The following is a 22,632-nucleotide window of genomic DNA, read 5'->3' as shown; positions in this document are numbered from 1 at the left end:
CTTCTTTTGTTATGGGTCTATTTAGTTGTTCTACTTCTGAATGTGTTAGTTTAGGTAGGTAGTGTTTTTCCAGGAATTCATCCATTTCTTCTAGGTTTGCAAATTTGTTAGAGTACAATTTTTCGTAGTAATCTGAAATGATTCTTTTAATTTCATTTGGTTCTGTTGTGATGTGGTCCTTCTCGTTTCTTATTCGGGTTATTTGTTTCCTTTCCTGTATTTCTTTAGTCAGTCTAGCCAAAGGTTTATCAATTTTGTTAATTTTTTCAAAGAACCAGCTTTTGGCTTTGTTAATTCTTTCAATTGTTTTTCTGTTCTCTAATTCATTTAGTTCAGCTCTCATTTTTATTATTTGTTTTCTTCTGGTGCCTTATGGATTCTTTTGTTGCTCAGTTTCTATTTGTTCAAGTTGTAGGGACAGTTCTCTGCTTTTGGCTCTTTCTTCTTTTTGTATGTGTCCATTTATCAATATAAATTGGCCTCTGAGCACTGCTTTTGCTGTGTCCCAGAAGTTTTGATAGGAAGTATTTTCATTCTCGTTGCATTCTATGAATTTCCTTATTCCCTCCTTGATGTCTTCTATAACCCAGTCTTTTTTCAGGAGGGTATTGTTCATTTTCCAAGTATTTCATTTCTTTTCCCTAGTTTTTCTGTTATTGATTTCTAGTTTTATTGCCTTGTGGTCTGAGAAGATGCTTTGTAATATTTCGATGTTTTGGACTCTGCAAAGGTTTGTTTTATGACCTAATATGTGGTCTATTCTAGAGAATGTTCTATGTGCGCTAGAAAAAAAGTATACTTTGCAGCAGTTGGGTGGAGAGTTCTGTATAAGTCAATGAGGTCAAGTTGGTTGATTGTTGTAAGTAGGTCTTCCGTGTCTCTGTTGAGCTTCTTACTGGATGTCCTGTCCTTCTCCGAAAGTGGTGTGTTGAAGTCTCCTACTATAATTGTGGAGGTGTCTATCTCACTTTTCAATTCTGTTAAAATTTGATTTGTGTATCTTGCAGCCCTGTCATTGGGTGCATAAATATTTAATATGGTTATGTCTTCCTGATCAATTTTCCCTTTTATCATTATATAGTGTCCTTCTTTTTCCTTTGTGGTGGATTTAAGTCTAAAGTCTATTTTGTCAGAAATTAATATTGCTACTCCTCTTCTTTTTTGCTTATTGTTTGCTTGATATATTTTTTTCCATCCTTTGAGTTTTAGTTTGTTTGTGTCTCTAAGTCTAAGGTGTGTCTCTTGTAGGCAGCATATAGATGGATCGTGTTTCTTTATCCAGTCCGTGACTCTCTGTCTCTTTATTGGTGCATTTAGTCCATTTACATTCAGGGTAATTATAGATAAATAAGTGTTTAGTGTTGTTATTTTGATGCCTTTTCATGTGTGTTGTTGGCAATTTCATTTTTCCACATACTTTTTTGTGCTGAGGCGTTTTTCTTAGTAAATTGTGAGATCCTCATTTTCATAGTGTTTGACTTTATGTTAGTTGAGTCGTTACGTTTTTCTTGGCTTTTATCTTGAGTTATGCAGTTGTTATACCTTTTTGTGGTTACCTTATTATTTACCCCTATTTTTCTAAGTAAAAACCTAACTTGTATTGTTCTATATCGCCTTGTATCACTCTCCATATGGCAGTTCAATGCCTCCTGTATTTAGTCCCTCTTTTTGATTATTGTGATCTTTTACCTATTGACTTCCATGATTCCCTGTTATGTGTATTTTTTTTTAATTAGTCTTAATTTGTTTGTTTTTGTGATTTCCTTATTTGAGTTGATATCAGGACATTCTGTGTTGTGACCTTGTATTGTGCTGGTATCTGATATTATTGGTTTTCTGACCCAACAATATCCTTTAGTATTTCTTGTAGCTTTGGTTTGGTTTTTGCAAATTCTCTAAACTTGTGTTTATCTGTAAATATCTTAATTTCGCCTTCATATTTCAGAGAGAGTTTTGCTGGATATATGATCCTTGGCTGGCAGTTTTTCTCCTTCAGTGCTCTGTATATGTCGTTCCATTCCCTTCTTGCCTGCATGGTTTCTGCTGAGTAGTCTGAACTTATTCTTATTGATTCTCCCTTGAAGGAGACCTTTCTTTTCTCCCTGGCTGCTTTTAAAATTTTCTGTTTATCTTTGGTTTTGGCGAGTTTGATGATAATATGTCTTGGTGTTTTTCTTTTTGGATCAATCTTAAATGGTGTTCGATGAGCATCTTGGATAGATATCCTTTTGTCTTTCATGATGTCAGGGAAGTTTTGTGTCAGGAGTTCTTCAACTATTTTCTCTGTGTTTTCTGTCCCCCCTCCCTGTTCTGGGACTCCAATCACCCGCAAGTTATCCTTCTTGATAGAGTCCCACATGATTCTTAGGGTTTCTTCATTTTTTTTAATTTTTTTCTCTGATTTTTTTTCAGCTATGTTGGTGTCAATTCCCTGGTCCTCCAGATGTCCCAGTCTGCATTCTAATTGCTCGAGTCTGCTCCTCTGACTTCCTATTGCATTGTCTAATTCTGTAATTTTATTGTTAATCTTTTGGATTTCTACATGCTGTCTCTCTATGGATACTTGCAACTTATTAATTTTTCCAGTAAGTTCTTAAATAATCTTTTTGAGTTCTTCAACAGTTTTATCAGTGTGTTCCTTGGCTTTTTCTGCAGTTTGCCTTATTTCATTTGTGATGTCTTGAAGCATTCTGTAAATTAGTTTTTTGTATTCTGTATCTGATAATTCCAAGATTGTATCTTCATTTGGGAAAGATTTTGATTCTTTTGTTTGGGGGGTTGGAGAAGCTGTCATGGTCTGCTTCTTTATGTGGTTTGATATGGACTGCTGCCTCCGAGCCATCACTGGGAAACTAGTTTTTCCAGAAAATCCGCTAAAAAAAAAAATGCAGTCAGATCCCTGTCAGAGTTCTCCCTCTGGCTCAGGCTATTCGGATGTTAATGAAGCCCCCTGGGGAGGGTGGGGGAGGGATCAGAGAGTTAGGAGAGTAGCACCTCAGAATATAGCCAGAGTTGCTTGTCTTGTTTGGAATGACTATTCTATCTGAGATTTCCGTGGGGCGCGTCGCCTATGTGTGCTGGCTGTGTGGAGATTGCCCCCGGGGGGTCTGGCCCCCTGGAGTCACGGTCAGATCCTCCGCTGCCAGCCCAATGCCCAACGTCAAGGTTCCCCTACTGGGACAGTGCACTCCCGACTCCAAAATCATTTGCTGCCTCCCAGGGACTCCCCGTCCTGCCAGCCGCGTCGCCGCGCCGCCTCAGCGAACCGGCTGGGCCCCCCCCCGGGTCAGCTCAGGAGAGCGGAGCAGCTTCCCGCGCCTGCGCCGCGACCACGGTCCCTGCTGGGGCGCCGCTCTCCCCACTCCAAGGCCAGTGGCTGCCCTCCCCCGGGGACCTCCCCCACCAGCTGCGTCGCCAAGCCACCCGAGTGAACCGGCTGGACCCCCCCACCGGGGCTAGTTCAGGGGGGTGGAGCAGCTCTCCGCGCCTATGCCGTACCTGTGCACAGTCAAAATTCCGGCGGGACGGTTCCCTGGCTGGGACGCCGCTCTCCCCGCTCCAAGACCCGTCACTGTCTCCCTGGAACTTCTCCCACCTGCTGCGCCACCACACCGCCCGCGTGAACCGGCTGGGCCCCCTCCCGGAATGAGTTCGGGGGCCAGGGCTGGGCCCCTTGTTTGTGCCGTCTGCCCCCCTGGGCTCTGCCCCAAATCGGGCGCCGAAGGTCACCTGACTGGTACACTGGCTTCAGGCTCTGAAAACAATCGCTGCTTCCCCGTATTTGTTCGTTCTCCATTTCTAAATCTGAGTTTGTTGTTCAGGGTTCGTAGATTGTTATGTATGTGATCGATTCACTTGTTTTTCCGAGTCTTTGTTGCAAGAGGGATCCGCGGTAGCGTCCACCTAGTGCGCCATCTTGGCCCCGCCCCCTGAGTTGTTAATTTTAATCAATGGACAAAATATTGTTTTTTATATAAAATCTAGTATAGATCTCTTAAGAAGGAAAATGCAAATTTCTCATGAAATTTTAAAGATAAAAACCACAGGAAACTGCAAAGAAATGTTGAGCTAGTGATAAGTTGTTTGCGCAAGGCCCCCACACTCCTTCTAGTGGTACACATTCTTTCTGTTTTTTTTTTTTTTCTGCTTTTGGTTAAGTGGAAAAGTCAGAGTAGTGTTGTATAGAATTCACATGGAAGTAAGGCAACAGCAAGAGCTGGACATGGGTTAATGCTGGAGGCCGGAATGCTGCTCAAAGAACTGAGCTAGCTCTAAAGTCCAAAATGGCTGTAGCAACTGAGTTACTGGACATCATTTCAGCAGTAGGGTGCTTCATCCCCTGCCCTTAAGGTGACATAGGCAAGAGTCCGTCTGTCTGCTTAGGCACTGTTAATTGTACCAGCCAACTACCCTACCCTAACATTTTTCTCAAGCTCCTCTCAGGATTCTTTGTCTTTGGTTTTAGCAAGTGTGATTATGATGTGTCTTGGTGATTTTCTTTTGGGGTCTATCCAATCTGGGGTTCGTTGAGCTTCTTGGATGGTCAACTTTTCATCTTTCATGATATTAGGGAAGTTTTCTGTCATCAAATGTTCAGTGATCCTCTCACTGTTTTCCATTTTCTCCCCTTGTTCTGGAACTCTGGTCACACAAAAATTTTTGCTTTTGATTGTACCCCGCAATGTTCTCAGGGTTTCTTCATTCTCTTCTCTGATTTTTTCTGAAACAAAGTGGTGTGCAAGGATTTATCTTCTATTTCTTTGATCCCGTCTTCCATTGTTTCAGATTTGCTCCTAAAACCTTCCATTGCACTGTCCATATCTGAAATCTTGTTTATCTTTCGGATTTCTAATTGCTGCTTTTGTATGATCTCTAGTTGTTTATTTATTTTGCAATTTTGTTCCTGTACTATTTTCCTGAATTTTTCCATTGATTTCTCTGTGTTTTCCCTGATTTTGCCTGTATTTTCCATGATTTTGCACATTTTTTTCCTTATTGTGGTCTGTGTTTTTCTTCATCTGCTGGACAGCCCTGAGTATTGGAGTTTTGAATTCCCTATCAGGTAGTTCCAGTGCCTTTTCTTCTACTAGAAAGTCATCTAGTGTTTTATTTTGGATGCTTTATGGAGCCATCTTGTCCTTTTTTTTTTTTTAATCTGTTTTAATATTGCCTGTTGTCTTCAGGACATTCAAGAATTATCTTCATTTTATTGATTGTAGATTTGTTTTTTTTATCCTTGTTTTTGTTTTATTTATGTCTGGCCAGGTGGGCTGGGAGTACTTTGTTGCTTGCTTGTCAGTGGGCAGGACACTTCTAACCACCTGTCCAGGTGGGCAGGACCAGTCACTCAGCTATGGTGCAGTAGAGCAAGTCCAGCGAGGGGTGGGAAGGGGCAAGGATAAGTTGTTTGTGGCATGTACTGGGGCTGATAGGGCAGGGCTGGGGGGCAGTGCAGAGTGGGGTCTGGTGGTTTGCACCTGTGCCACTCAGGGATGCAGTGCTCAGTGTGAGGTGCAGATAGGCAGGAGCGAATGGAGAGGATGTGATGTGTGAAGCTAAGTGATGAGAGAAAGAAGAGAGAGAAACAGAAGCAAAAAAAAAAAAAAGGAAAAAAGAAAAAGTAAATAAAGAGAAAATGTGAATAAAACAGCAGTGCAGTAGAATTTGGTGGGTGGGGACACGGCAGACGTGGAGGCTGTGTGCCCAGGCTCTCTAGCTGAGCTTTGCAACTTGGCCTATTGAGAAAGGGCATGGGCAGCGTACAGAACTAGGTGGGCAGGGGAAAGGAAAGGAAAGAAGGAAAAGAGAGAGAAGAAAGAAACAACAACAACAATAAATAAATATGGTACTGGTGGAGCTGGCTGTTGGAGGCAGGGCAAAATTGGGGTGGTCGAGAGCTGATGCCCCTCTCACCAAGCACAGCCCATCAGGAAAGGGTGGGGGCAGCACAGGGCCTAATTGGGAGTGAGGAGGAAAAGGGAGAAGGGGAAAGAAAAATAAAAGAAATATGGCACCGAGGGAGCCAGCCTGTGGAGGTGGTCCAGACCTGGGGAGGCCAAGTCCCAGAGACTGTCTAGCTGAGCAGTTCAGCATAGCCCATCAAGAAGAGGTGGTGGTGGTAGTGCATTTGGGGGGGGGGTAGGTGGGAGAAAGGAAAGGAAGGAAGGAAAAGAGAGAGAGGAAACAACAGAAAAGCAAAAACAAAAGAAAAAAGAAATGTACTGAAGGAGCCTACCGGTAGGGGCAACATGGACCCAGGGAAGCCATGTGTTGGTGGCTCTCTAGCTAAGCAGCGTGGCACAGCCTATCCAGAAGGGGCAGGGATGGCACATGGGGCTAAGTGGGTGGGAGAAAGGAAAGGGAGGAAGAGAGAAAGAGAGAGAGAGAAGAAACTGAAGAAAAAATAAAAAATGGCACTGAGGGAGCCTGCTGGTGGGGTGGTGTGGACACAGGGAAGCTGTGCATCAGTGGCTCTCTCATCAAGCTATGTGGCACAGCCCAACAAGAAGGGGCAGAGATGGCACATGGTGCTGGCTGGTAGGGAAAAAAGAAAGGAAGGAAGTGAGAGAGAGAGAGAAGAAACAATAACAACAAAAAATGCCAAAACAAAGATAGCACTGAAGGAGCTGGGCAGTGGTGGCAGGGCTAATCTGGGTGGCAGTGAACTGGTTCTTGTCTGGCCAAGTGACTGGCACATTGGGAAGTGGTGGAGACCTCATACAGGGAAGAAGGGTGGAGGGGTGGGAAAATCTGTATCTCTGCTTACCAGGTGCTCTGTCTCCTATTGAGAGCTCTGTGAAGTGGCCTTCTTTAGTCCCTGCCTGTGTTCCTTGGCGGCTGAGGTCCAAGATGACGAATCTGTGCTGCATTAGCTAGTAGGGAACCTCCACTTGGTAGCTCTCCTCGTTCTCTGTTCTCTTTCAGTTTCCTATTCCTTTCAGTGCTTGGTCAAGTTCTTTATCCCTTCATTCGAAGCTTAGGGTTCTAGGATTGACTTTTGTATCTATTTTACTTAGTTTTTTGTAGAGGGATGACATGATGCTTCTGTCTATAGTGCCGTGTTGGCTCCGCCTCCCTAACTTTTTTTATGTATCTTGTGGTTTCTGTTTTCTTCAAGCTTATCCCTACTAATAATTTCAATATTTCCAATGTCCTCTAATAGCCTCTACTGTCTACTTGCTCTCTAGGCGTCTTTTACTTAAAAGTGAATACTCCCCAAAAGAGGGAATATGATTCCTTCACTAGTCATCATTTTCCTTGTTTCAAAATGGATTATGTGCCAAACCGCCTCAGAGCCCACTGATTAGCCTGTATGTTAGTTGCCATTGAGTTCAATTTCCACTTCTGAGCAGGCTGGCTGTGGCCACGTCAGTGGGATAACATGCCATAAGGATTAAGGTCATGTCGGCTTAAGGATTCACCATGAATGAGTTTTCTCTGAATGGAATTGTGAGAGTGTGTCATGGACATTATGACTCTTGCCTTCTCCAAAACAGCCTCTAAAAGATGTCACACACTGATTTCTTTGGAAGGAGGAACAGCTATTGTAACCAGCTGAAGTCTTTACATTGAAATTAAAATTTGGATAAAATTAAATAGAAATATAAAGAATGGAATCTTTGTTCAAAGAGACCTCCTATGTAATGCATGCACCTTTTATTTATTTTCTTTTTCAAAATTTTGTATTTTGGTTACGTATTCCTTAGCTCTGAGTATCCCCCCCACCCCAATCACTCTTGGCCCATGCAAGGCCCTCGATTGATTGATTGACTCATTGATTGATTAACTGAAATCCTTTCCACAATATTTCTGACAGGTGTTTTAACCTAATTTTAGAACTCACTATCTCATAGGGGACCAGCCTATTCCATAAATACTAGTCGCCTTCGATTCTGACTCATAGTAACCCTGTAGGACAGTGTAAAACTGCCCCCATAGGGTTTCCAAGGCTGTGAATCTTTACAGAAGCAGACTGTCACATCTTTCTCCCGTGGAGTGGCTGGTGAGTTCAAATCACTGAACTTTCGGTTAGCAGCTGAGCACTTAGCCACTGTGCCACCAGAGCTTCTATTCCATAATTAAAAAAGAAAACAAAAACAAACCAAACCCGTTGCCACTGAGTAGATTCCGACTCATAGCGACCCTATAGGATAGAGTAGAACTGCCCCATAGGGTTTCCAAGGAGCAACTAGTGGATTCAAACTGTGGACCTTTCGGTTAGCAGCCAAGCTCTTAACCATTATGCCACCAAGTCTCTATATAAAGCCCTCTAATTCTTAGATAATTATTTCTTATGTTAAATCAAAAATTCTTGCTTATATCAAACCAGGTCTTTCCCCAGCACCATAGACTTTCAACCCCACAAAGTCAGCTATCATGATGCACATGAGTCTTCATGTAAAACATATTTTATTCCTTCATTAAGTCTTCATATGTTGTATGTTTATGATACTTCATTACCTAGTCTCCTTCTCTGGAGACACTCTAGCTTGACAATGTATTTTTTAAAATAGATGTAATTAAGCCTAATGTGTAGAGTGCTCTGCCAATGCAGATCATGGTGTGTGCCATCTCACCCCGCCCCTTTATTACTTAGGCAGTTGGTTTCTATTAATGCAGCCTAATATTGTATTAGCCTTTTGGAAGTCATACCATATTTTTGACCCTCAATGAACTTTAAATCTTTTTCAAATGAACTACTGTCAGTCCAGAGCTTTTCTACCTAGTATTTAAGTAGTTGATTCTTTGAACTTAGATGCAAAATTTAACATATAACCCTATTAAATTGTACATTGTTAATTTCATTCCATCCTTCTACTTTGTCAAGGTCTTTTTCAAGTTTGATATTTTAGTATGGTTTATCAGTTTCACCTCTAAAGTTTTACTCATCAATAAATTTGATAGCAAAGTTTATATTGGAATTCTTCCAATTCACTGACTAAAATGCCTAAGATTTCAGGGCAGAGAACAGGAATACACCTTCAGTAGTGGTTCTCAAACCCTAACCTAGAAAATAATTACCCGAGATGTTTGTTGAACATTCAAATACCAAGCCCCATTTCCCAAAATTTTGATTTCGTAAATCTGAGATGCCATTCCAGGAAAATGCGTTTTTAACAAGCAATGCATGTGATTCTGATGATTTTAGATATTAGATATTAGGCCACACCTTAGATGTACCTTTAGAAATTTCCTTTAGGTCTAAGTTGACTTTAACTGTTAATAAATTCTAGTAGAGTACTGTGGTTGTGTAGCACAGTGCTGGATGTATAATTGCTATTGAATCAATGAGTGAGCAAATGAAAGAATGAAGGATGGAAGGAATGTTCCCCTACAATTAGCTAGTAACCCAGAATGTATTTCTCCATTTTAGCCACAAAGTCAATATGATAGACTATTTCAAGTACTTTTTTGTAATTATATTATGTCTTTAATGATTCCCATTTAGGGAAAAAAAAAAGTATACATACATATCTTTTTTTAATCTGTTTTTTTTAATTTGTACTTTAGATGAAGGTTTACAGAACAAACTAGTTTCTCAGTAAACAGTTAGTACACGTATTGTTTTACGATATTGGTTGACAACCCCACAACATGTCAACACCCTCTCTTCTCAGCCTTGGGTTCCTTATTACCCACTTTCCTGTCCCCCCACTCCCACCCCCCTTTCTAGTTCTGTCCTGGGCTGTTGTGTCCCTTTAGTCTCGTTTTGTTTTACGGGCCTGTCTGATCTTTGGCTGAAGGGTAAACCTCAGGAGTGACTACATTACCGAGCTATAAGGGTGTCCAGGGGCCATACTCTTGGGGTTTCTTCAGTCTCTGTCAGGCCAGTAAGTGAGGTCTTTCTTTGAGACCTAGAATTTTGTTCTACATTTTTCTCCAGCTTTGTCTGGGACTCTCTATTGTGATCCCTGTCACAGCAGTCAGTGGTTGTAGCCGGGCACCATCTAGATGTACTGGACCCAGTCTGGTGGAGGCCATGGTAGACGTGGTCCATTAGTCCTTAGGACTAATTTTTCCCTTCTGTCTTTAGTTTTATTCATTCTCTCTTGCTCCCAAAGGGGCGAGACCAGTGGAGTATCTTAGACGGCTACTCATAGGCTTTTAAGACCCCAGATACTACTCACCAAAGTAGAATATTTTCTTTATAAACTATGATATGCCAATTTAGCTAGATGTTCACTGAGACCATGGTCCCCACAGCCCTCAGCCCAGCAATTTGGTCCCTCGGGGAGTTGGGATGTGTCTGTCGAGCTTCCCTGATCTTGCCTTGTACAAGTTGTGCTGGCTTCCCCAGTACTGTGTGCTGTCTTACCCTTCACCAAAGTTACTGCTTATCCATTGTCTATTTAGTGTTTTTTCCACCACCATCCCTTCTCTCCCTCATAATCATCAAAGATTGTTTCTTTTTGTGTGTAAACCTTTTCATGAGTTTTTACAGTAGCGGTCTCATACAGTATTTGTCCTTTGGTGACTAACTATTTCACTCAGCGTCATGCCCTCCAGACTCATCCATGAGATGCTTCACAGATTCATCCTTGTTCTTTATCTTTGAGTAACACTCCATTGTGTGTGTGCACCATAGTTTGTCTGTCCATTCATCTGTTGATGGACATCTAGGTTGTTTCCATCTAAAAATGAGGTATATTTTGCATGACCTGTTCTTAATGAATATGTATTGGCTGCTAATGATCATTGCCTCCTTTTCTAAGTGCTCACAAGTCATTGATTTAATTTTTCTGTCTAGAATTACATCAAGAATTAAAGTGTGCCCTATATTAAGGGAGCCCTGGTTGCTCAGTGGTTAAGAACTCGGCTGCCGACCAAAAGGTCAGCAGTGCAAATCCTTCAGCTGCTCCTTGGAAACCCTATGGAGCAGCTCTACTCTGTCCTATATAGGGTCGATATGAGTCAGAACTGACTCAATGGCACCTAACAACAGCAACAACTATATTAAAACCCAATAAAACACAGGTAAACATCTTTCTGGTAGTCTATGATTTCAGCCAGGATCCATTTGACATTAGCAATGGTATTCCTCATCCACATCTTCTTCTGAATCTGGCTTGAATTTCTGGCAGTTCCCTGTCGATATGCTACTGCAACCACTTTTGAATGATCTTCAGCAAAATTTTACTTGTGTGTGATATTAATGATATTGTTGATAATTTCTGCATCCTGTTGGATCATCTTTTTTTGGAATAGGCACAAATATGGATCTCCTCCAGTCAGTTGGCCAGGTAGCTGTCCAAATTTCTTGGCATAGATAAGTGAGCATCTCCAGCACTACAGTATTTTGATGAAACATCTCAGTTGGTATTCTGCCGATTCCTGGAACCTTGTTTTCACTGGAAACCCTGGTGGCATAGTGGCTAAGTGCTACGGCTGCTAACCAAAGGGTTGGCAGTTTGAATCCACCAGGTGCTCCTTGGGAACTCTATGAGGCAATTCTACTCCGTACTATAGGGTCCCTATGAGTTGGAATTGACTCTACAGCAATGGATTTTTTTTTTTTAGTTTTGTTTTTTGTTTTCACCATTTCCTGCAGTGCAGCTTGGACGTCTTCCTTCAATACCATCAGTTCTTGAGCATAAGGTTCTTGATCATATGTGTTTTATTGACTATGCAAAGGCACTTGACTGTGTGACTCATAACAAATTATGGATAACCTTGTGAAGAATGAGAATTCCAGAACATTTAATTGTGTTCCTACAGAACCTGTACATAGACCAAGAGGCAGTTGCTGGAACACAACAAGGGGATACTGCATGGTTTAAAACCAGGAAAAGTGTGCATCAGCGTTGTATCCTTTCACCATACTTGTTTAATCTATATGCTGAGCAAATAATTCGAGAAACTGGACTACATGAAGAAGAGCGAGGCATCAGGATTGGAGAAAGACTAATTAACAACCTGCAATATGCAGATAACACAACTTTGCTTGCTGAAATCGAAGAGGGCTTGAAGCACTTACTGATGAAGGTCAAAGACCACAGCCTTCCTTATAGATTACACCTCAACATGAAGAAAACAAAAATCCTCACGAGTAGACCAATAAGTAACATCATGATAAATGGAGAAAATAATTGAAGTTGTCAAGACTTTCATTTTACTTAGATCCACAATCAACACAATTACATGAAAGCAGCAGTCAGGAAATCATATAAAATATTTTATTTGCAAATCTGTTGTGAAAGATCTCTTTAAAGTGTTGAAAAGCAAAGATGTCACTCTGAGGACTGAAGTGTGCCTGACCCTAGCCATAGAATTTTCAATTGCCTGATATGCATGCGAAAACTGGACAATGAATAAGGAAAACCAAAGAAGAAATGATGTCTTTGAATTATGGTGTTGGTGAAGAATATCAGATATACTTGAACTGCCAGAAGAACGAACAAATCTGTCTTGGAGCATGTTCAGCCAGAATGCTCCATCAAAGCAAGGATGGCAAGACTTTGTCTCACGTACTTTGGACATGTTATTAGGAAGGACCAGTCCCTGGAGAAGGACATTATGCTTGGTAAAGCACAGGGTCATGAAAAGAAAGGAAGACCCTCAATGAGATGGATTGACACGGTGGCTACAATGGGCTCAAGCACAGCAATGATTGTGAGAACGACGCGGAACAGGGCAGTGTTTCATTTCTTGTACATAGGGTCACCATGAGTTAGAACCCACTGGATGGCACCTAACAACAACCATAATATTAAAACCCAGGGAACACCTCTATTAATTCATGCCTGATTTTTAAGGAGTTAGGTCTTGGTTTTAGTGTTTGCTCACATTCAGGTCATGTTGGTTGTCTTTTATATCATGGTATGTTTGTTGATAAATAAAAGCCAAGTGTGGTCACTTCAAAAGGGGAGATTTCTCATTTTCCTCCAAATTTATAATGTAAAAACTTTCAAAATCCACAAAAAAATCTAAAGAATAATACAATACTGTTGTTAATATTTTGCTGTATTTGCTTTCAATACATTAAAAAAAAAAATTTTTTTTTTCTAGATAAATCATTTTTTTTCTGAACCAGTTGGTTGTCTTGTTTCTTTTAGTCTCCTTTAGTCTAGAATTGTTCTTCTGCCCTGTTTTGCCTTTCAAGATGGGTGTGAGACTCTTTGCTTCTTTTTAGTTTTAGTTTCTTTTTAGTTTCTGGATTATGAATCATGTAAAGTTTTATATACTAAAAAAATAGAATAAAATTAGAGAGAGAAAAAAATAACCAAACTTAAAATTTGTAATCAGGAGGGACCAGTCCCTGGAGAAGGACATCATGCTTGTCAGTGAAAAAGAGGAAGACCCTCAGGAAGATGGCTTGACACAGTGGCTGCAACAGTGGGCTCAAAAGTAACAATTGTGAGGATGGGCAGGACAGGGCAGTGTTTCATTCTGTTGTGAACAGGGTCACTATGAGTCGGAACTGACTGGACAGCACCTAACGAAAACAATAAATGGTGGTCGGGGCGGCACATCGCAGTGTTCACCACAAATCTTAAGGAAGCTTGAGAAGGCTGATGCTTAGTAAAGGAGAGAGGGAAAGCAGGCTGCGTGGAAGCGTCCTAGTCTGCTGCGGAGTCTCAGGAAATTTCAGCGAGAGCACTGGGGATTCCCTGTGCCAAAATCAGCTCTCTGCGAAGGAAGTCCACCATGCCCCAGGAATGGCCCTGCCTCAGAGTTGCTGCCAGTTCAGTTACTGGCTGGGAGCAGTCCATAGGTAGGTAGCCTTGGAACAACTGCTTTAAGATTTCCAAGCCCAGCCCCTGGGTCAGGCAGTGGACACCTGGGAGGTGACTCTAAGGGCTGCTTAATCAGTGTCTTGCCTCTTCTTGGGGTGGTCCTCATCCCGTCACTGATCCTGGGACATCAAGGGCCACATCTCTCACTGGAGGGTCCCTATTGAGTCTTTGTCAGAGACTTCATGGCAGATCAGCCTCTCCCTCAGCTCAGTCCCATTTCCTCCCCTTTGCAGCACCTGGTGCTGATCTCAAACATGTCCCCTGATATACTGCCTGCTGCCAATCTCCAAGCACTGCTCCAAGCTCCTGTTATCCAGTAACATATGTAATCCTCACCATGCTGGGACATAAGTGCTCAACATCGCCATTTTACTCGTGGGGAAACTGAGGCGGAGAGCGTGGCTAAGTAGCAGCTCAAAGGTACTCACACAGCTGGGATGTGGCAAAGGCTTGACTCATACACAGGTGTTCTGGCTTTCTGCCATTCCTGTAATCGCCACCCTCTGCTCTTTTCCATGACAGGGATTGCTGTTAGCATACCCAGTATGGTAGTTCTATAATATTTTTGAAATGTTTCCCTAAGCAAAGATGTAGAAAAACCTTCTGGAGATTTACTGTAGGGGGAATTTGTCCTGAGCGTATAAGAAAAGCATTGTAGGCAAAGGCTGGTCTAACCTGAATCTTTCTTCTCCCATGGAGCTTAAAGGAGGTGCTTGTTTCACCCTCTAAGCTGCCGTCCCTGGTGTTCAGTCTTCCTCTGGTGACACGATCCACCTACCAATCCCAGTCTAGCAAAAGGAAAGAATACGTACAGCACAAAGAACAAGATGAGAGATAAATAGGCTTCTCTTCCTGAAGACAAGACAAGCTCTTGTTTCCTGACCTATTTGAGTACACATTCAGAGCTTGTATAATGTAGCTAAGCCATCCTATTTAGCATGTATGCAATCTGTTCTGTTTTCAACATGCTCTTTAAGATGTGACTTATTTAAAATCTTCATAAATCTGCAAGGTCAAAACTGCCATTTCTACTGGGAGAACGAGGGAATTACCAAGACTACTAATACATATATATGTTAGGTTTGGGGAAGTCTTTTCACTTCATTGAGGTCTCTCAGGCCAAACAGGAGAGCGGCTTTCCAGGACTGAGAGGTTTCATTGCTGAAAATGGGACAGTCCCAGGCCAACTGAGCTGGGTCACTTTATGACCCAGCACCGAACATTACAGGAAATGTCTTCCTTTCTATTGTGTGCGTGTGTGTGTGTGTGTGTGTCTGTCTGTCTGTCTGTCTGAAAGTTTAGGAACTGTAGAAGAACACAAAGAAACTAAAAACCACAGGAACTCATAATGCAGAGGTTTCTATTTAAACCTGTCAAAGCTTCCATGAATTTTTCTTTGTGTGTGTGTACCTTTACAAGTCTGGAATTGTACGGCATAAACGATTGTGTATCCTGATTTTCACTTAACATGAGTGTTTTTCCATATCAATAAATACTTTTTAAGACTCCGCTGCTAAAGGTTGCATAATTTCCGTTGAATGGATATACTATACTTTATGAAAACATTCTATTGTTCAACCTTCAGGCTAATTGTTTGCTGTTAAAGATAATGTTGCTGAGAACATCTTTGGGTCTCTAACTATTTACTTTGGAAGGATTTCCAGGGCCTTATTGGGTAAAGAGTTATGGGCTTAGTTAAAGCTATTGAATCCTATCTCCAAAATGCTTCCGGAAAATGTGTGCCTCAGCCGTGTGAGGCCCGTTCTGCTGAATTGCTGCCAGTATTGTTATTTTAATCTTCACCAATGTTATAGTTTAAAAAAAATGTTTTTTTTCTTTGTTTGCTAATGACTTTCAAACTTCTTTCATATCTTTCTCATTTGATTTTTTCTAGAAATTGATTGTATTTTTCTCGAGTTTTATATTGAGTTTAATGTCATTAGTCTCAATTTATATGAACTGTTTACAACCAATCATGATAACTCTCTTTATGGTATGCTCATTTAAATACCTTTTCCAAATTATTGTTTGACAGATGTTTTAAAAAACGCTGAGTTTTAAATTTCTAAATGTTCATGGCCTTTAAGCAACGCATTAAACTCTTCACACATGCACACACAGTTCTTGAGGGAGGCCCAAGCTTTCCTCAGAAAGTCCTTTTTTTTTTTTTTTTACTGTTAATTCATCTGCACTGACTGAAAAAATATTTTTTAATAATTGAAAAGAATATATGTAACATATCAATAATTATGAAGAAAAGTGATAAAACAGAATCACATAAATCTACCACCCAAACTAAGAACTTGAAGGTACCATCTGGCCTGGGTTCCTTCCCAACCCCTGCCTTCCCAAGACGTGATCACCACCCACTTCTGCTTTTATCATTCCCTTGTTGTTGGCTTTTTTTGTTTTTATATATATAGTTTCATCACATATGTGTTTGTGGCTCTAAGCATATGTTTAGTTTTCATATTTTTATTCATAGGAGTAGATCCATCATTTATATCACCTTGTCTTGCTTTTTTTTCATTTCAGTATTATTTATGGAAGATTTATGCATGCATTATGTGAAGCTATAGTGCATTTTCACCACTGTATACTATTTCATTACATGAATATACCTAATTTATTTACCGATTCTCCAGCCATGGGTGTTTCAGTTGCTTTCTGTTTTTGCTATCATGAACAATGCTGCTGCAAATTTTGTTTTTTAACATGTTTCCTGGTGCATATGTCTAGAATTTCTATAATCTATACACGGGAGCAGATCTGGTGGATTGTAGTGTCTGTGCATGTTCAATTTTACCAGCCACTGCAAAATTGTTTTCCTGAGTAGCTGTACTAATTACATTTTCAACTGCAGAGTGTTAAGATTTCCCTTACTTGACTTTCTTGCCAGAACTTCGATATTTTTAAGTATTGAAATCTGGTAGTCATTTTTGCACCCATTAGATTTGCACTAACTTTTTAGGCTTATTTGTCCAAGTTATTAAAAATTGAAAAGTAGTTTTTAAAAACAAATCCAACCTCTTTTTATTTGGGCTTCTAGTTTCTCCTTGAGGTCAGACCCCTTGGGATGGTGGGTTTTTTTTCCCAGTAAAACACTTAACAAGCTGTTCATAACGTTTCGTGCTGGCCTGATGTTGGGCCCTTAGAAGAAGAGGCCGCATCAGCTTGAACCTGGGCAAGTGAACAGCAGACTGAGTAGGAATGAGGCAGTGTAGGCTCTAAAGCTGTTCTGCTCCCGAAACCTTGGAGGACACACATGGAAGTCCTGCCACCTCTGGGCATCCCACCTGCTCTCTAGGCATAATAGAGCTGACCTTCCTCCAGCCCTGCAGTGAGGATGAATGCTGTTGTGGAGGACTTTGAGATCTTTGGATGAAAAAATGCAGCAGAAACATCAACTATGATTGTTATCTGTGCCAGCAACACTATAAGACAGCATAAAAATAGGAAGCAGACAAAATTTCATTTTACAAAAGCTTCAGTGAGAAAATTGGCTGGTCAGGATGTCATTCCCTGTTTTTTGTTCACATAGACGTTGGCTTTTATAAAATAAAAATAAATGGCGCCCGTTTTTGTCTTTGTCAGGTGGAAGCCCTTTGGTCAGCACTCTCCCTGTGTCACCAGGGGAGCCACTGATTCAGAAGGAAGACTGATAACTGCGGAGACCAGGAGAAACCAGTTCTTTGTAGCTGCCACCAAAAATCTTGCCTTTCACTGCAAGGTAATGAAGCCCCATGTCAGAGGAAATGTTACGGGTTGTGGTCTGGGGAGGGTTTAAGCCTTGATATAGGACACAGGACTCCTTTTGTATCCTGTATCTAAAACAGAGACCATTCTTGAGTATCCGGCCACCGCCCAGCCTCCACCCAGGTGCTCTCAGATCCCCTCTCTTGTCCTTCATATGAGAATGTGAGAGATGCAGATATAAAACCTTACAGGGGACCTTTGCAACCACCTTGATATAGTCCAAAAACCAAACCCACTGCCATCGAGTCAATTCCAACTCATAGCGACCCTTTAGGACAGAGTAGAATTGCCCCATAGAGTTTCCAAGGAGCGCCTGGTGGATTCAAACTGACGACCTCATGGTTAGCAGCCATAGCACTTAACCACTATGCCACCAGGGCTTCCCTTGATATAGCAGGAACCCCAAAATAAGATGAGTCATGACCATTAATGTGAAGGTTCATTCTAAAAATAACTTAATTTTAGTAGCTTATGTCCATCTTGGTCTACTGCTGGAAGCAAGCTTTGATGAGCTGTAATCACCTTTATTTGTAAATTGGTTGGACTGTGGAGACAGTTCAAACTACAGAGGAGATATTTCAAACCCTGAGCTTGCTGCCTGACCTGACATTCACAGAATTTAGAATAAGAGCTTTTGATTCTTTTGCCATGTTTTTACTGCCCGAGTGTTTTATGCTACAGTTTTAAAAAGTCAAAACCTCACATGGTGCTTTGGTTGCTGCATCCCACTGAGAATTTGAGAAAGTGAAAGGTAGGGGGGTGTAGCCATGGGCAGAAAAGGGGACGTGAGTGACATAAGTCCACCCACAGCAGCTGTTCCATGAATCATGAATCATATTGTACTTGACTCCTAATTTCCTCCCAGGAAAGGAAAACTGCTGAGCATTATTGAATTTTTTTTGTTCAAAAGTTTTTCAGAGAGTGGGTCTTCATGGCATTTGTGGAGTAATCTGCATTCTAATTAAAATGACCAAATTGTTGCCAGAGAAATGGCATGGTGAGACTCTAGTAGAAATACTTTCCATCAGGAAGTACTCTTTAGGGAAAAAATGCTCACCGTAGAGTCCAGTCACATAGAAATCTCTATTTATTCTATTCAGGAACCCTGGAAGAAGGCTCATTCTCACCAGATTCTCAATTGCTTAATTTCAGAAATCACTCAAGAAATGGAAATCCAACCTGCTGACAGTTTCGTTATCTTCTCACACCTAATAATTGGTTCGATTGATTTTTCTCTTTAAATTGGTAGACTACGCCTCTGTGAATTACCATATGGCTAGGGTCTCTCTCTTTTAAAATGAATTTTTGGAAGTTAAAACTGTCCCCAGTCAGGCTAAAATTCAGTGCCCGTCTTCACAATTCTTGTTTGTATAACATGAATATCTAACAAGGGCAGAATAGCAGATTATCATATAGCCTTGAAACATCATGTTAAGTAAGATAAGAGAGAACCATGGAGAATTGATGGAATGTTAAGTGAAAAGGAATATGAAATTGTGTCCATATCATAATTTCAAGTGCAGAAAATTATACATATATGGGCATGGACTGAAAAAGGAATATGGAAAAACGAAAGAAGTTAAAATGGTGGGATTATGAGGGATTTCACTTTTTTTGTTTTCCATTAGCACTCATACAATATTGTTTGTATAATAAATACAATTGTAAAAGTATTCAGCTAGACTTTAAACAAAAAATATCCCAGAAGTCTTCTTAAAATCAAACAATACAGTTCATCCTCCATAAACATGGGTAATGTACCCACAGATTCAACCAACTTTGGATCAGTTGAAAATATATGGAAAAAAAAAGTTCCAGAAAGCAAAACAATACAGCATAACAACTACTTACACAGCATTTACATTGTATTAGGTATTTTTAAGTAATCTACAGATATTTCTCCCACGAGTCTCTCAGTTTGTTGTACTGTGGGGGCTTGCATGTTGCTGTGATGCTGGAAGCTATGCCACCAGTATTCAAATACCAGCAGGGTCACCCGTGGAGGACAGGTTTCAGCTGAGCTTCCAGACTAAGACCAGGAAGAAGGAACTGGCAGTCTACTTCTGAAAAGATTTAGTCAGTGAAAACCTTATGAATAGCAGCGGAGCATTGTTTGATGTAGTACAAGAAGATGAGCCCCTCAGGTTGGAAGGCGCTCAAAAGACAACTGGGGAAGAGCTGCCTCCTCAAAGTAGAGTTGACCTTAATTACAAGGATGGAATCAAGTCTTTGGGCTCTTCATTTGCTGATGTGGCACGATTCAAAACGAGAAGAAACACCCTCAAGCATCCATTAATAATTGGAACATGGAATATACAAAGTATGAATCTAGGAAAATTGGAAGTCTTCAAAAATGAAATGGAATGCATAAACATGGATATCCTAGGCATTAGTGAGTTGACATGTACTGGTATTGGTCATTTTGAATTGAACAATCATATGGTCTACTATGCCGGGAATGACAACTTGAAGAGGAATGGCCTTGCATTCATGGTCAAAAAAAATAAAAATTCAAGATCTATCCTGAAGTACAACGCTGTCAATGATAGGATAATATCCATATGCCTACAAGGAAGACCAGTTAATACAACTATTATTCAAATTTACACACCAACCTTTAAGGCCAAAGATGAAGAAATTAAAGATTTTCACAAACTTCTGCAGTCTAAAATTGATCAAACATGCAATCAGGATGCACTGATAATTACTGTAGATTGGAATGTGAAAATTGGAAACAAAGAAGGATCTGTAGTTGAAAAATACGGCCTTGGTGATAGAAACAATGCTGCAGATCACATGATGGAGTTTTGCAAGACCAATGACTACTTCATTGCAAATACCTTTCTTCACCAACATAAATGGCGACTATACACATGGACCTGCTGGATGGAATACATGGGAATCACATCAACTACATCCGTGGGAAGAGACAATGGAAAAGCTCAATGTCATCAGTCAGAACAAGGTCAGAGGCTGACTGTGGAACAGACCATCAATTGCTCATATTCAAGTTCAAGGTGAAACTGAAAAAATTAGAACAAGTCCACGAGAGCCAAAGTATGACCTTGAGTATAAAAAAAAAAAATTTTTTTTTTTTAGTATATCCCACTTAAATTTAGAGATCATCTCAAGAATAGATTTGATGCCTTGAACACTAATGACCGAAGACCAGACGAGTTGTGGAATGACATCATACATGAAGAAAGCAAGAGGTCATTCAAAAGACGGGAAAGAAAGTAAGACCAAAATGGATGTTAGAAGAAACTCTGAAATTTGCTCTTGAATGTTGAGCAGCTAAAGCGAAAGGAAGAAATGATGAAGAAAAAGTGTTGAACAGAAGATTTCAAAGGGCGGCTCAAAAACACAAAGTAAAGTAGTATAATGACACGTGCAAAGACCTGGAGATGGAAAACCAAAAGGGAAGAACACGGTCTGCATTTCTCAAGCTGAAAGAACTGAAGACAAAATTCAAGCCACTAGTTGCAATATTGGATTCTATGGATAAATTATTGGACTCTATGGGTAAAATATTAAATGACTTTGGAAGCATCAAAAGAAGATGGAAGGAATACATAGGGTAATTATACCAAAAAGAATTGGTCGACATTCAACCATTTCAGGAGGTACCATATGAGCAGGGACCAATGATACTGAAGGAAGAAGTCCAAGCTGCACTTGAGGCATTGGTGAAAAAAAGTCTCCAGGAACTGATGGAATACCAATCGAGATGTTTCAACAAATGGATGCAGAGCTGAAAGTGCTCACTCATCTATGCCCAGAAATTTGGAAGACAGCTACCTGGCCAATTGATTGTAAGAGATTTATATTTATGCCTATTCCCAAGAAAGGTGATCCCATCGAATGTGGAAATTATCAACAACATCATAAATATCACACGCAAGTAAAATTTTGCTGAAGATCATTCAAAAGTGGCTGCAGCAGTATATTGACAGGGAACTGCCAGAAATTCAAGCAGGATTCAGAAGAGGATGTGGAATCAGGGATATCATTGCTGATGTCAGATGGATCCTAGCTGAAAGCAGAGAATACCAGAAAGATATTTACCTGTGTTTTATTGACTATGCAAAGGCATTAGACTGTGTAGATCATAACAAATTATGGATAACATTGTAAAGAATGAGAATTCCAGAACACTTAATTACGCTCATGAGGAATCTGTATGTAGACCAAGAGGTGGTTGAACAGAACAAGGGGGTACTGAGTGGTTTAAAGTCAAGAAAGGTGCAAGTCAGGGTTGTACCTTTCACCATACCTGTTCAATCTGTAAAATCAATCTGGAAACTCTGGCGGCATAGTGATTACGAACTATGGCTGCTAACCAAAGGGTTGTCAGTTCAAATCTACAAGGCTCTCCTTGGAAACCTTATGGGACGGCTCTACTCTGTCCTATCAGGTTGCTATGAGTCAGAATTGACTCGACAGCAACAGGTTTTTTTGTTTGTTTGTTCAGTCTGTACAGTGAGTGAATGATTTGAGAAACTGGGCTATATGAAGAAAAATGGGGCATCAGGATTGGATGAAGACTCATTAACAACCTGCGTTATGCAGATGACACAACCTTGGTTGCTGAAAATGAAGAGGACTTGAAGCACTTACTGATGAAGATCAAGGACCACAGTCTTCAATATGGTTTACACCTCCATAAAGAAAACAAAAATCCCCACAACTGGGCCAATAAGCAACATCACAATAAATGGAGAAAAGATTGAAGTTGTAAAGGATTTCATTTTATTTGAATCCATAATCAACACCCATAGAAGAAGCAACAGTCCATAAATCAAAAGACGTACTTCCTGGGGCAAATCTGCTACAAAAGATGTCTTTAAAGTGTTGAAAAGCAAGGATATCACCTTGACAACTATGATGCACCTGACCCAAGCCGTGATGTTTTCAGTAGCATGATATGCATGGGAAAACTGGACAATAAATAAGAAAGGCCAAAGAAGAGCTGATGCCTTTGAATTGTGGTGTTGGAGAATATTGGATATACCATGGACTGCCAAAGTACGAACAAATCTGTCTCGGAGGAAGTACAACCTGAATGCGCCTTAGAAGCAAGGATGGGCAGACTGCATCTCACATAGTTTGGACATGCTGTCAGGAGGGATCAGTCCCTGGAGAA

This window comes from Loxodonta africana, chromosome 20, assembly GCF_030014295.1.
Source record: "Loxodonta africana isolate mLoxAfr1 chromosome 20, mLoxAfr1.hap2, whole genome shotgun sequence".
In the NCBI taxonomy this organism is placed as follows: Eukaryota; Metazoa; Chordata; class Mammalia; order Proboscidea; family Elephantidae; genus Loxodonta; species Loxodonta africana.
The sequence above is the reverse complement of the archived record's forward strand: the minus strand, read 5'-3'. Positions refer to the sequence as shown.